Source organism: Solanum dulcamara, chromosome 10, assembly GCF_947179165.1.
Source record: "Solanum dulcamara chromosome 10, daSolDulc1.2, whole genome shotgun sequence".
Taxonomy (NCBI): domain Eukaryota; kingdom Viridiplantae; phylum Streptophyta; class Magnoliopsida; order Solanales; family Solanaceae; genus Solanum; species Solanum dulcamara.
The window spans coordinates 73,065,112-73,079,782 of NC_077246.1; the positions used below are offsets into that span (position 1 = coordinate 73,065,112).

General features: G+C 31.3%; 2 non-coding genes across 2 annotated transcripts; both read left to right on the forward strand.

Annotated features, from left to right (window-relative positions):
• The first annotated feature begins 3,638 nt into the window (after nucleotides 1-3,638).
• On the forward strand, nucleotides 3,639-3,709 carry TRNAG-GCC (transfer RNA glycine (anticodon GCC)). The gene has a single exon. It is a non-coding gene; the product is annotated as a tRNA-Gly (tRNA).
• A 9,442-nt stretch (nucleotides 3,710-13,151) lies between these two features.
• On the forward strand, nucleotides 13,152-13,222 carry TRNAG-GCC (transfer RNA glycine (anticodon GCC)). The gene has a single exon. It is a non-coding gene; the product is annotated as a tRNA-Gly (tRNA).
• Nucleotides 13,223-14,671: the final 1,449 nt, after the last annotated feature.

Below are 14,671 nucleotides of genomic sequence, written 5' to 3' on the forward strand. Positions count from 1 at the left end.
CTAAATTGACTTCAAATGAACCAATAAATAATACTACTTCTCTCTCTTATAATTTTTCTGTAAAAGTTCAAAAGAAAAGAAAATTGGTGTTGAAGATTTCAAGAGAATCGTTTAAGCTATTCGAAAAAAGTAAATTGTACTCCTTCGATCTTATTTACGTGAGATATATATTTAATTATAAATGAAATTTAAGAAAGAAAAAATGAGTTAACGAATTGACAAGATGACAAAATTGTGAAGCATTTTAATCCCAGAATAAAATACAACAATGACAAAGTTGCCCTTCTCCAAATCACTTCATTAAAAAATCTTTGGGAAATTAAAGGTTAAAATTTGAAACCAAAGTTAATGCAAGTTTATCCAATGTACGACAAATTAAATATATGTTTTATATTATATCTATATACTATTTTTTAAAATTTAATAAACCAAACATGTACCGTACAAAATATATCTACTAAATAATCTCAATATTATAATTCTCGTATAACTAAATACTCTCTCCATTTTAAAAAAATTGTCTTGATTCAGAATACGAAAATAAAACTAATGAATATTTGATGTAAATTCATATATACTTCTTAATTTTTTTGAAATGTAATTTATATAGTTAAAAATTATATAAAAAGAATATAAGTCACAATAATTAATAATACAATTTTTTTCAAAAGATATTATAAAGAAATTATGATTAAAAGTATTCTCCCGATGATATCATCCATTACATTAGTAAACACAAAATTGAAAGCTAGCATGTGAATTCATTGATTATTTACATTGTATTATCTTCAAAATTCAAACAAAGGGGCTTTGGATCTTTCAAGTCTTCCAACTATGACCAAGTTGATTATAGATCATTAGATCTAGCCCTCCATTTATCCATAAGCATCATTGAAATTTATCTAAATAACTTATTCTTTTTATTTTAATTTATGTGGCTTTATTTGACTAACTTATATAAAATCTAAGAAAGAAAAAAAGAGAATTTTAATTGAATTGTGTGGCCTTAAAACGTTGTGAAATTTCTTTGACTATAATTAAAACAAGTTATTTCAGAGTAAAATAAGAAGTTTAACATTGAATTATATCCGGATATAAAAATGAGTCGTCATTCTTTTCGAAACTAAAGTAAGTAACTAAGAAAAATAATGTCACATAAATGAAACAAATTAAAGGAATCTGCCACAATGATAAAATTCATCTTGAGTTCAAACCGCAGAAACAGTCTCTCGTATATACAACAAGATCGCGTACCCAAGACCTAATGTGGTCGGTCGACCTTTTCCATAACCCCACGCGTGCTAGTAAAGGTTGTTGCCGTGCAATTAAGAGATCAAAGATTCAAGTCGTGAAAATAATTTTTCGTTGAAATGCAAGACGATCTAATATTTTCTGAGATTCCACACATGTAAAGCAGAAACTTAATACACCAAACTACCCTTCTAATAACGTTTCTATGCTTCTATTTCCACAAGATTTCCTCTATATAAATGAGGACCAATGAGTTAGTATTTCACTTCATAACCATAAATATATTCTAATATAGCATAAAGTCTCCACTCTCCACACTCTCTTCTAGTACCAATGGCAAGAATCACACTAGCAATTTTTGCCCTTTTCATTGTTCTATCATCACTTTGCTTCAACCCAATTAATAGCTCAAGGGATATTGTTTTTGATAATCCAATTACACACAGAGCCCTCTTATCCAAGAAGACAAGTGATATTAATCCTGATGTCATTGCAAGTTGTAGAGTTTGTGTGGAACAATGTGGTTCTTGTACTTGTTGCATCGCAAAATTGAAGGATTAGTATTACTTATGTTGTAATATTATATTGTTGTTGCTACTATTCTTGATTTCTTCACTTATGTATTTCCTTTTTCATACTAATTAATTTTGACATGTTTTACACAAGTCGAGAGTCCACGGAAATAACCTCTCTATCTCCAGAAGATAGGTGTAAGATTGCATACACACCACTCTCCTTAGACCTCGATCACTTGTGAAATTATAATGAGTATGTTATTATTGTTGTTGTAATATTATGTGTTAGTTTTAGCCAAATATGCATGGCTTCATAAATAAAATCACTTTCTTCTACTTAAAAGTGTTATGGCTCTCTCTTAATTTCTTCTTTGGGGTTGGATTAATATTATGAAATTCATTTTTGCGAGAGTCATTTTTTGGTGTTGGATGGAGAGAATCATGACTTTTCTCACTTAAGAGTTTTTGTTGTTCAATCAAATATCAGAATATATTTTTCATGAAAAATGACTTTTATTGTACTAGCTTCATTATAATTAAGTTGATGAGAAAAGAAAGTTACATATACTTATGACAACAAAGATTCAAAAAATAACAAATTAAACGTCTTGAATAATTGACTCGTTTGTCAAGTAAGAAAAAATGGAACAATTAAATATTTTTTTTCTCCTAGTGCCACCTAAAAGATTCTCTTGAAATATCCACCACTTTATTTTCCTTTTCAAAATTTACCACTCAAGTATGAATTTATATTACTTTATTGTCAACTTCAAAATACTCACAAGAATCTTGAAAAAAAATGACCAAAAATTTATCAACAATGCCTATAAATAAACCACTTGCATATGAAGGAAATTATTATCGATAACGTGAGTATATATATATATATATATATATATCAGCCATGGCAAAAATACTTCAATTTTTCACAATTTTCATAATGGCCTTTTTCTTCCTTTGCAGCTCTTCATCTAATTATGACAATTTAGTAGCTATTGGTGATGGTGATGAATTAACATCGTCTAAAATTGTTGAAAAGTATAATGATATTACGATTGGATCAAATAAAATTTCGAATGACTTGCGAAGAAGAAGAATGGAGCGTTGCCCTTGTTATCCTTGTTGTGCTTTTCCATGTCCATGTTCTTCTTAAAAGAGGAATGTTTCATGATCTTGTTGTGTATTTTTGATAATCCTTTGTTTTTTAGAATAAGATTTTGGAGGTTTTATGAATAAGAGTTGTTGGAGCATGATATTACACCAACAAGAATAAATTGATCATGTCATTGTTTGGTGGATATATATGTGAAAAACTTATATGATGTAAATCAAATTAAACTTCTTGAAAAATAAATCCTTTAATTTTGCAATATAAGTGATCTTCATTGCCTCCTTCTTTGTACCTGGATGTGCTAAACTTGAGCCGCGAGTATTTCAAAAACAACCTTTCTCCCTCTGTGAGGTAGTAATAAGGTTTGCGTACATTCTATCTTTCTCAAATTTAACTGATAGAATTGCACTGGTTATGATGTTATTATAGTGTTCATAATATGTTAAGCAAGTTACATAAAATTATAAGACAATTAATCTACCACAACAAATCTAAGTATAGTGGTAGCGTAAAATTCTTTTAATTTGACGATGCATGTTTCAGAGGGAAATACAAGTATACAAATACGAAAATACAATCGAGCCACTCTATAACAACATTTCACTATAACAGTCATTTGTTTATGTGGAATTGATCTTACATGTTATGTTATATTATATGTTATATATAACAACATTTCGCTATAACAATAATAAAATATCAAAATAAACGACTAAGTATTCAAATAACCAAAAAATATATGAGAGATACATGAATAAGTAGCACCAGTGGTCTAGTGGTAGAATAGTACCCTGCCACGGTACAGACCCGGGTTCGATTCCCGGCTGGTGCAATTAACTCTTTTTATTTTCCATTAATTATTATTATTTTTAAAAAAAGGATATTTTACATTTGATTTATAATATTTATTCTATTAAATTAAGATGGGTTATAATAATATTTACTTCTAAAAGATTGCTTCCACGTCTTGATACCGTGATATATAGATCGCACAGTGATAGCTTTATCGTTGCTTCAAATCTTGTCTTTTACAATTTGTTGGATAGAACAAATTAAACTTTTTATGATGGTTCTATTTTAGTTAGAGTTTTAAAAGATATTAAATAATAGTAAAAAAATTATAAAATATATGGTGACAAATTATAATTTTTTTATGCTATCAAATTAAATTGACATATTATAATAGTTAGTTATGAGCTCTATACAGAATAATATAGTAAAATAACTTTCTATTTGATTAAAAATATTGATAAAAATAATATTGTTTATAGTTGTTATTCTGCAGTCTGAAAGATTCTTTAAAAGTATTATAAGACAAAATCACTTTGTAAATTTAAATTTAATTCTAATTTCAAATACATATCTCTTGTAAATAACAAAAAATTGACCTTATACAATAAGGGGTCGTTTGGTTACAAGGATTAGGGGTTACTCCGGTATAAAATTTGGGATTAAATTTGGTTATATTACCAAAAATCATGAAATTATCTACTCCTTTTTATCCCAATGAAGGAAAAAAATACTAGATGATTTCTTCTCACCTGTTCAAATTTTAATGGATATAAATCAGAATTATCTGATACTTGTGCTAGATATTCTGTAAAATTAGTCGCGCACAAACTGATTCGAATATCATGATTATATATATATATATATATATATATATATATATATATATATATATATATCGTAATTTTGAACCAAACGACCCTTAAGTACTCCATGATATATACTACTATATAAACACTAGAACATAGGCTAATATTATTCATCAATATAGCCACTTAAACTTTTGAGCAATGGCAAACAAAAACTTAGTGTCTATTTTTGCTATTTACGTGATTTTTTCTCTATTTTTCTTCATTGGCCATTCTTCTTCTTCTAATGATGATAATTATATAAGTGACAAATTTGCAACTATAGACAATTATTTTACTCCAATATCAAAGGGCTTTTTTGCTGAGCTTCAACGTAGAAAAATGGAAGTTTGCTCTTGTACACCTTGCTGTTACATATGCCCATGCCCTACTTAAAGTGGCTATTTAATAAAGTCAGGGTTCGATTTATATACGTTGACAGTGTAAAGAATTTTTACATTATCAGGTTACTTGTATTTGATTTTAGCAGGCTATTGTAACATAACCTGCATTGTTTTCAAGATTACAGATCCAACCGTCTTTCATGAAAGGTGTGATTATGTGTGCAGATGTATTTTGAGTGACCTGATTATGTGAAAAGTTGTATACACTATCGATGAATATTAGTTAAACTCGAAAATACTTAATGATATATCATGTTCCCCTTGTTTTTGTTTTATTTTCATATCTCATTATGTAATAACTTTTCGTTGTATGAATAAAAGTTTCCTTCTGGCAAAAAAAAGAAGAAAAGGTCACCATTATATATATAGCAGGCCGTTGTGACGTGTCTTGTTTTCAAGATTATATTGTAGATCCGACCTTTTATGGATGGTGATTATGTACATATATCTTTCGGTAACATTATAGCATTACTTATATACACTATCAGTAGATATTAGTTAAATGCAAAACTAATGGGGCGCCGTAACATGCCTTGCTTTCAAGGTTGTAGATCCGACTTTTGATGGAGGAGATTACCTGTGGATATCTTTTGAGTGACGTGATAATGTGAAAATTAACTTATTTTACACTACTGGTGAAAATTAGGTAAACGCATAAACAATAGGCTCCTTATTTCTTTATGTAAAAAAATAAATGCTACTAATTTACTGCAGAATAAAATATCAAATTTTTCACGCCAAAACTTTTAACCTTAATATCTCATTGATAACATATATACCTCAAAATTCGAGATCCAACACCTCCTCGATCGATATCATTAGGCTAGTTGGTCATACACTAAAATAAGATTAATTATTTGAATTTTTAAAATAAAAATGGTAGGTTTTGATATAAATTTATAATAACAACACCAATAGGTTAGGTTTGAAGTTTTTAATTAAACTGAGCTCCATTGATCATTCGATATGTAATTAAATTTTGTACTTACGGTGATCATCGAGATGAGACTAGAATATGTTCTATATAATGCATCTTGAAGTGACAAAATAACTTACATTACTATCTCTAACAAAATAATCGATAGAATCGAATCATAGACCGTCATATAATTCTGCCCACACGGTTTATTAATTATTCGAAGAGATACAATTCATCTCTAATTTGACATCTTTAATATATACAACGACAACCTAGCTAATTAATATATATGACCCTTTTATTGATGATGGTATTTAAGAATTATATAACGTCCACACATTTTGTCTATCGAAAATAACTTTTCTATCTCACAAAGTAAATGTAATTAATGTCCGTGTACAATACTCTATACACCCTCCCCACCCCATGGCCACTCACTGGTATATCGTCATTGTTGGAAGTTTTAATTAGTATTAGAAAATTTAATTAAATTATTTGAAATGATCAAAGAATTAACATTGAAACTGCAGCATCTAAAATGAGAAAAAAGTTGGCATGAAAACGATAAACTAACAAATGTATCAAAATATTCGAAACAATAACAAGGAAAAGATATACACTATGTATAATATTTTACATAAGTAATTGGTGATAATCCTTTATTAATTAATTAAGGAGGTTCTTACTAAGATTATTTCCCTATATATATAACACCATTATTGAGGCATTGTTATATCAAGATTTGGTCATTTCTCAAATATACATCAAAGTTTAATTAAGCCATGGCCAAAATAACCCTACTTTATGTAATTGCACTTCTCGTGATATTCCCACTCTTTTGGAACTATGGAAATGCAACAACTCCTCGCAAATTAGGGGTACGCCAAAACACAGTTACAAGTTTGCCAAACACAAATAAAGTAACTTATCGTGGAGGAGGAGCACAATATTCTTTCGTTTCAGGCATGTCGCTTGACGCAACTGCGAAAACTCCTCGTATATTAGGATTAGGGCTGTTCAAAATCGGCCGCTACCGATAACCCATCCGCAAAATTGGCTTATTGGCTTATTGGTATTGGATTATCAAATTAGCGGGTGGGGAATAGATTTAAATTTTATAATTAATGGCTTATTGGTGTGGGGGACGGATTACTCAATTTTGTTATTGGGTAAACCGTTAATCCGTTAAGAATTTATTATATTTTATATGAAATTTTCATAATCTCTTTATTTATATAATTAAAAAAATCAATGATTTTGAGACAACAAAAACATAGATACAAATTAAAGAGAAATCAAATGAGACGGCAAATTAGAAATTGTTGGTGAGTACCAAGTTGCATCATTTTGTGTGGCTTAAAATTTAGCTAATAATACCAATGGGCACGAAAGTTCCTTTCAACTTCAAATAGAGTATTTTGCACTGATTTTTCTATCTCTGTTGCTCCACTCTAGCACAAAAATTTTGACCATAAATTTGTCAATGAATGAGACAACTTGCAAATATTAATAAGGGAATGAAGAAAGAAACAAAGGGACAAACCATGAACATTTTGTGGCTACTGTATTTGACTGAACATGATTTTAAAAAAAAATAAAAGATCGAAATTTGTTAATCCAATTAATTTAAATTTAAACTAGATAGGTCTTCAAAATAGGATAAGATGCTTCTTACTATCACTCAAAGTAATTAAGAATTTAAATTGTATATGAAAATAAAATTAACCGATACACCGTCCGATAACCGCCCGATAATTGCTAATCCGATACCGAACCAACCGATATCTTATAGGTTGGCTAGCGGATTAGTACTTTTAAAAGCCGATAACCGTTAAGTTAAATCGTTAAACATAATAATCCGTCCGATCCACCCGATAAGCACCCCTAATTAGGATCACGCCATAACGCTGTTACAAGTTTGCCAGATACAAAAAAAGCAACTTTTGATGGACCAGGACATCAATATTTTATCCTTTCATCAAGCTCGTCAGCTGATCATGCAAATGTAGTAACTCCTCGCATACTAGGGGCACGACATAACGCAGTTACAGGCAAAACATCAAAACACCAGGATTCTCACATTCCAAGTTCATTAGCTCATACAAATGTAATAGTTCCTCGAGGCCCACTTATAAATCCAAATGAAGCAACTTCTCCCAACCTAGGGAAACGCCAAAATCCAATTATAATTACAAGCTTACCAAATACAAATGAAACGACTAATTCTGGTGAATTAAAATTCCATTCTTACCCCATTTCAAGCTCACCAACTCAAACCGATATTGCTCATTAATTCCATCATTTTTTCTCATCACAAATATGGCATCCGGTACAATTTAAGGTAACTCCTTGTAAATTATGGACAAGTCGCCATAACAAAGTTACAAGCTTGTCAAACACAAATAAAACAATTATTTCATGTGGATCAGTAATCCACTACTACCCTATTTCAAGATCGCCAGCTAATAATACACATGTAACAACTCCTCGCATACTACAAACACATCTTGGTGGAGTTACAAGCTTGTCAAATACAAATAAAGAAATTACTTCACGTGGATCAGTAATCCAACATTCTCTTATTTCAAGCTCGTTAGTTCATAATACACATGCAACAACTTCTCGCATACTAAGGGCACGTCATAATGCAGTTGTAAGATCTCCAAATGAAAAAGAGGCAACTACTCGCGAGCATGGGGCTCGCCAAAACCCAATTATAATAACAAGCTTATCAAATAAAAATGAAGCAACTAATTCGGGTGAACCAATAACCTGCATCTGCATAACCAATAAGGTCTGCATAATCTTTGTTAGTATAAAACAAATTTACATCAATAGTACCCTTTAGATATCGCAAAATATGCTTGATACCGTTCTAATGCCTTCGGGTTGGGAATGAACTATACCTTGCCAGCAAATTAACAGAAAATGTTATATCAGGCCTAGTTGCGTTAGTAAGATATATAAGTGCATCAATAGCACGGAGATATGGTACTTTAGGACCAAGAAGTTCTCCATCCTCTTCTGGGGTCGAAATGGATCTTTTTCCACTTCAAGTGATTGAACAACCATTGAGGTACTTAATGGATGTGCTTTGTCCATGTAAAATCTTTTTAAGATTTTCTCAGTGTAGGCAGATTGATGGAAAAAGACTCCGTCTGCTAAATGTTCAATTTGCAGACCCAGACAAAGTTGTCTTTCCGAGGTCTTTCATCTCAAATTCTTTCTTTAGATATTCAATCGTCTTTTAGACCTCTTCAAGGGTTCCAATGAGATTTATATCATCAATATAAATGACGAGTATAACAAACTCGTATTCCATTTTCTTAATAAAAACACATGAATAAATGACATCATTTATATAGCATTCATTTATTAAGGACTCACCAAGGCGATTATGCCACATATGCCCTGATTGTTTTACACCATATAATGACCTTTTAAGTTTTATTGAGTACATCTCTTGAGACTTATTACATGCTTCAGACAATTTTAATCCTTCTGGATTTTCATGTAATTTTCATTATCAAGTGAATCATAAAGGTAAGCTGTAACTACATCCATTAGATGTATTTCAAGATTTTTATGTACAGCTAGACTGATGAGATATCGAAATGTAATTCCATCCATAACAGGTGAGTGTGTTTCTTCATAGTTGACCCCGGGTCTTTGAGAGAATCCTTGTGCAACAAAGCGTGCCTTGTATCTTACAATTTCATTTCTTTTATTTTGTTTTCGCACGAAAACCCATTTATAGCCAGCTGGTTTTACACCTTCAGGGGTTTGGACTACAGGTCTAAAAACCTCACGTTTAGTAAGCGAGTCTAATTCTGATTTAATTGCCTTTTGTCATTCTATCCAATCACATCTACGTTGACATTCTTCGACGGATTTAGGCTCAAGACTTTCACTATCTTACATGAGGTTAATTGCAACATTATATGCAAAAATATTATCCACCGTAATTTTTAATCAGTCTAAATTTATTTCATCACCGATAGAACTTATTGAAAGTTCTTCATTCACTTGAGTCTCAGGTTCACTAATTTCTTTATGAATATCAAGATTACTCAAATGTTGACCTACTTCAGGAGGTTCTTGTGTAATTTCATCTTTGTTATTTCTCACGCTTCTCTTTCTAGAATTTTTATCCTTTGAACCCATTGGTTTACTACGCTTCAGGCATGTTTAGGATTCAGAAGTTATGATACTAGTAGATGATCCTTTTGGGACATCAATTTGGATAGACACATTCACTGCAGGAATATGTGACTTACTTACTCGTTGTAAATTAGTAAATACATCTGGCATTTGATTTGTTATGTTTTGTAAATGGTGATCTTCTGGACCTCCTGCTCACATGTGCGGGTCGTGGATCAAAATGAGATAGTGATGAAACTTTTCACGCAATTTTTTTTAGGGTTCCTTTTTCTCTCCCCCTAATGGCCAGAAAGTTATTTCATCAAACCAACAATTTGCAAATCGAGCAATGAATAAGTCTTTAGTCAACGGTTCAAGGTATCGAATTATGGAGGGTAAGTCATATCCAATATATATGTCTAACCTTCGTTGAGGGCCCATCTTTGTACTTTGTGGTGGTGCTATAGGCACGTATACCGCACAACCAAAAATTCTTAGATGGGCTATATTTGGCTCATGACCAAATACTAATTGTGACAGAGAATATTTATTATAATGTGTCGGTCTGAGACGTACAAATGTTGCTGCATGTAAGATAGCATGACCCCAAACAATAATTGGCAATTTTGTTTTTCATTAGTAGAGATCTGGCTATCAATTGTAGGTGTTTAATAAATGAATCTGCAAGGCCATTTTGAGTATGAACATGACCAACGACCAACAGGATGTTCAATTTTTATCTTAATTAATAAACAATAATCATCAAAAGCTTGAGATGTAAATTCTCCAGCATTACCAGGGCGAATGGCCTTAATTGGATAATCTGGGAATTGCGCCCTTAATCTTATTATTTGTGCTAACAACTTCGCAAACGTTAGGTTGCGGGATGATAAGAGACACACATGAGACCATCTAGATAATGCATATATTAGGACCATAAAATATATAAACAATCCACTAGGTGGATGAATAGGTCCACATGTATCTCCATGTATACGCTCTAAAAAGCCAGGAGATTCGATTTCAACCTTCAGGATCGATGGTCTGACAATTAATTTGCCTTGATAATAAGTAGTACATGAAAATTCATCATTCGTAAGAAACTTTTGGTTCTTTAACGGATGTCCAGTTGAATTTTAAAGGATTCGTCTCATCATTATTAGTTAAGGATAACTTATTCGATCATTCCATAGCACAAATGTATTTAGATTAATTAGTAAACTTCTGGTTTACGATCAAATATGCTTCAATTGCACTAATTTTTGCATAAGATATGCCAAATGACAAAGTTGGTAATTTTTCCAAAATATATTTTTGACCTAAGACACTCTTGGTTATACCAAGATATTCAGTATTCATTTCATTTAGTGTCTCAACATGATATCAATTTCTGCGAATATCTTTAAAACTTAACAAGTTTCTTGGGGATTTAGAAGTGAATAGTGCATCTTCTGTAACAATTTTTGTCTCCTTAGGCAGAAATATAGTAGCTCTTCCGGAGCCTTGAATCATTTTCGAATTACCAGAAATTGTAGTAACATTTACTTTTCTACTAAGCAAGTTGGAAAAATATTTCTCGTCTTTAAAAATAGCATGAGTTGTTCCACTATCAATTACACAAATATCCTCATGATTGATCATTGATCCAAATAAAATTTGAGGCATATCCATATTTTTCTTAAAAAAAAAGAAATAAAGTAAATATAATAATTAATACATGATTCATTACACAAATTTTACTTGAATTGACAAATACAAACATAATATTTAGTATAGATAAATAAATAAAAATTAAATATTATTATGCTTATCAATATTCATATTATCTTCTAAAAAATTAAAGAAATCAGCTACATCCAGATGCATAGGCTCGATATTATCTTCGGAGATAAAATTTGTTTCTAGATTATTTTCTGCCCTTTTCAAGGATGCCTAATATAGTTGAACCAGAGTTTTAATGATCGGCAAGTCTGTGACCAGTGTCCCACACCTCCACATCTATGACGTATGCTTTCTGAATTTTTCTTTGGTAAAACTTCTGGCTTTTCACTCTTCTTTTTGTATTGCTGATCATTTTTTGATGTCAGTCGAGTATCATGATTATAATTTCTTCTTCGACCATGACTAGACCACGACTGGGGTCATGACCTCTTTCTTGTTGGTTATAATTTACCTGATTCTCTTCAAGGAGTGACAAAGAACCAACGGGCCGACTATCATGATTTTTCATTAGCAGTTTATTATGGCGTTCAGCAATCAAAAGGTGAGAAAGTAATGCCAATTTTTTTTAAAACCCTTTTCGCGATATTGCTGCAGGAGCATATTCGCGGGTGGAAATATGGAGTATGTTTTTTCCATTTTATCTTGATCAATGATTTTTTTTCGCATAAATTTAACTGAGCTATAATTCTAAACAAGAAAAAATTATATTCAGTTATATTTTTGAAATCCATTAATTTCAGATTTAGCCAATCATGACGTGCTTGTGGAAGCATGACCAACTTCAGGTGTTCATATCTTTCTTTTAAATTTTTTTACAGTTTAAAAGGGTCTTTTAATGTGAGATATTGTAATTTTAGCCCTCGTCAAAATAGTGGCAGAGAAATATCATGGCTTTGGCACGGTCTTGACTAAATGTTGTAATGTCATCTTTGATGGTGTCTGTCAGACCCATCGATTCTAGATGTATTTCGGCATCTAGTGCCCATGATGAGTAGCATTTTTCAGAAATATCAAGAGCAACAAATTCAAGTTTTGAAATATTAGACATTTTAAGAAAATAAAATTCTCACCCCTTTTGTTACCTTTTAAAAATATAACTCAAAGCGACGAAAGTTTATGCTGATAACGTCTTATAAAATTAACTAACTTGACAGTTTTATAAAGGAAAGAAAGTAAGAGAATATAGAGAGAGTAGAAGAGATTTTCGTATGTATGTGTGCGCCCTTTTTAATGCCAAGGATGGCATTTATAGAAGAGGAGGAAACATAAATTTTGCAACAAAACAAAGTGGGCAACTTGCCTACTTTTAAGTGGGCCCCACTTAGGAAAGAGACATCCAACACTCAACACTCAATATGTATATCATTTTTGGAATTGCGCAAAAATAGGTTAAACTTTTCGGTCATTTGAGATTTAATTGATTTCTATAAGTTATGAACTTCTATTTTAAAGGCACCAGTGGTCTAGTGGTAGAATAGTACCCTGCCACGGTACAGACCCGGGTTCGATTCCCGGCTGGTGCAGCTTTGATTTCTTTTTTTTTTGTGTGCATATCGATTGATAATTTTACTGTTATAATCGATAAAAGAAAAATTTACACTCGTTGACACTGCTTCTTTGTTTAGTATTTTTGTTCTCGAGTTGCTAGTGTTGAAAAACTCACGTATTCTTGATTTTGAGGTTGGACATTGTATATTCATACGGGTGCTAAATGAATATCATCTGACACAACTTCATAAAAAATTAACTCTTAAAATCGATAGTCTTTACTCTTTACCTCCCGACTTTCTTACGAGTCGAATTATAACAGTAGATCGACGATGTTTGCATAAAATAATGCATATGCTACTATCTTAATACAATTAAAAAGGCATGGATGCTTTCTTTCCTTATACAAAAGGTCTTGATTTTGGTAGCAAGTTTGCATCAACAACATTTTAAAATTAATATTTATACTAAATTTTACACACATTCTGCAAAATAAATAGTGGATATTATTATAATATACACCCACTGATTTAAATTCTTATCCCATAATTTATTTGATTTTCTTTTTTTTAATAAAAAAAGAACAACTTTGTGTATTGCTTGAGTGAATATGGTTGTGGTTGATTAATATCATTGAAGGATGGAGTTGAACTCTTTTATTGAAATTGATGGTTGTGTTGTACTTGTCAGCCTAGTGTGATGGGGGACTACTATATATGTATGGTAGGACACTTTTGATTCTCATCAGATAGATAAGATTTCTTCATTTTAAATCATAGTTTTCGAGTTCGAGTCGTGATATATTAAAAAAATACATGAATTTTCAAATGTTCTTGGCATAGCACCATCGAAAACACGAAATTGATTCTCGCTAAAAAGTCTGTTGAAAATGTTCGCGAAATTTTTTTCTTGATAGTGTGGACATAAAAAAGAAAATCTAGATCATAAGCACATCCTCTTTAACGAGTCTGACACAATGCAAATCCAAATATCTTGATACTCAAATGCAGATATCAAAAATCGGATGATAAACTAAAAGAAAAAGGCAAATGGTGTGGGTGGGATGGGGTGGGGTGGGGTGAGGGATGCATAAGAACCCTTCGCCTTTTACTAGAGACGTCGGATTTGGGTGATCGATGATACTATTAAAAACATGAATTTCTAATGAACGTTCTCGTCAAAACGCCACTAGAAGAAATATGAAATTTTCGATGAAACGTCACTAAAAAACATTTTTCGATAATCCAATTTTCGACGAAATCTTCTTGGACATAGTATAGTGTGGGTAGAAAAAACATCATGATAAGAACCAAGTCATTTTAACTATTTTTACACGATACGATCTCGAGATCAAAACTTCAATACTGATATGGAATACCGAATGACAAACTAAAAAATAGAGGTAAGGGTGTGGGGGGTCCTCATTTGCTTTATTACTCCTATCTTTTATTACTACCTTTTTGGGATAATAAGAAGCATGCACT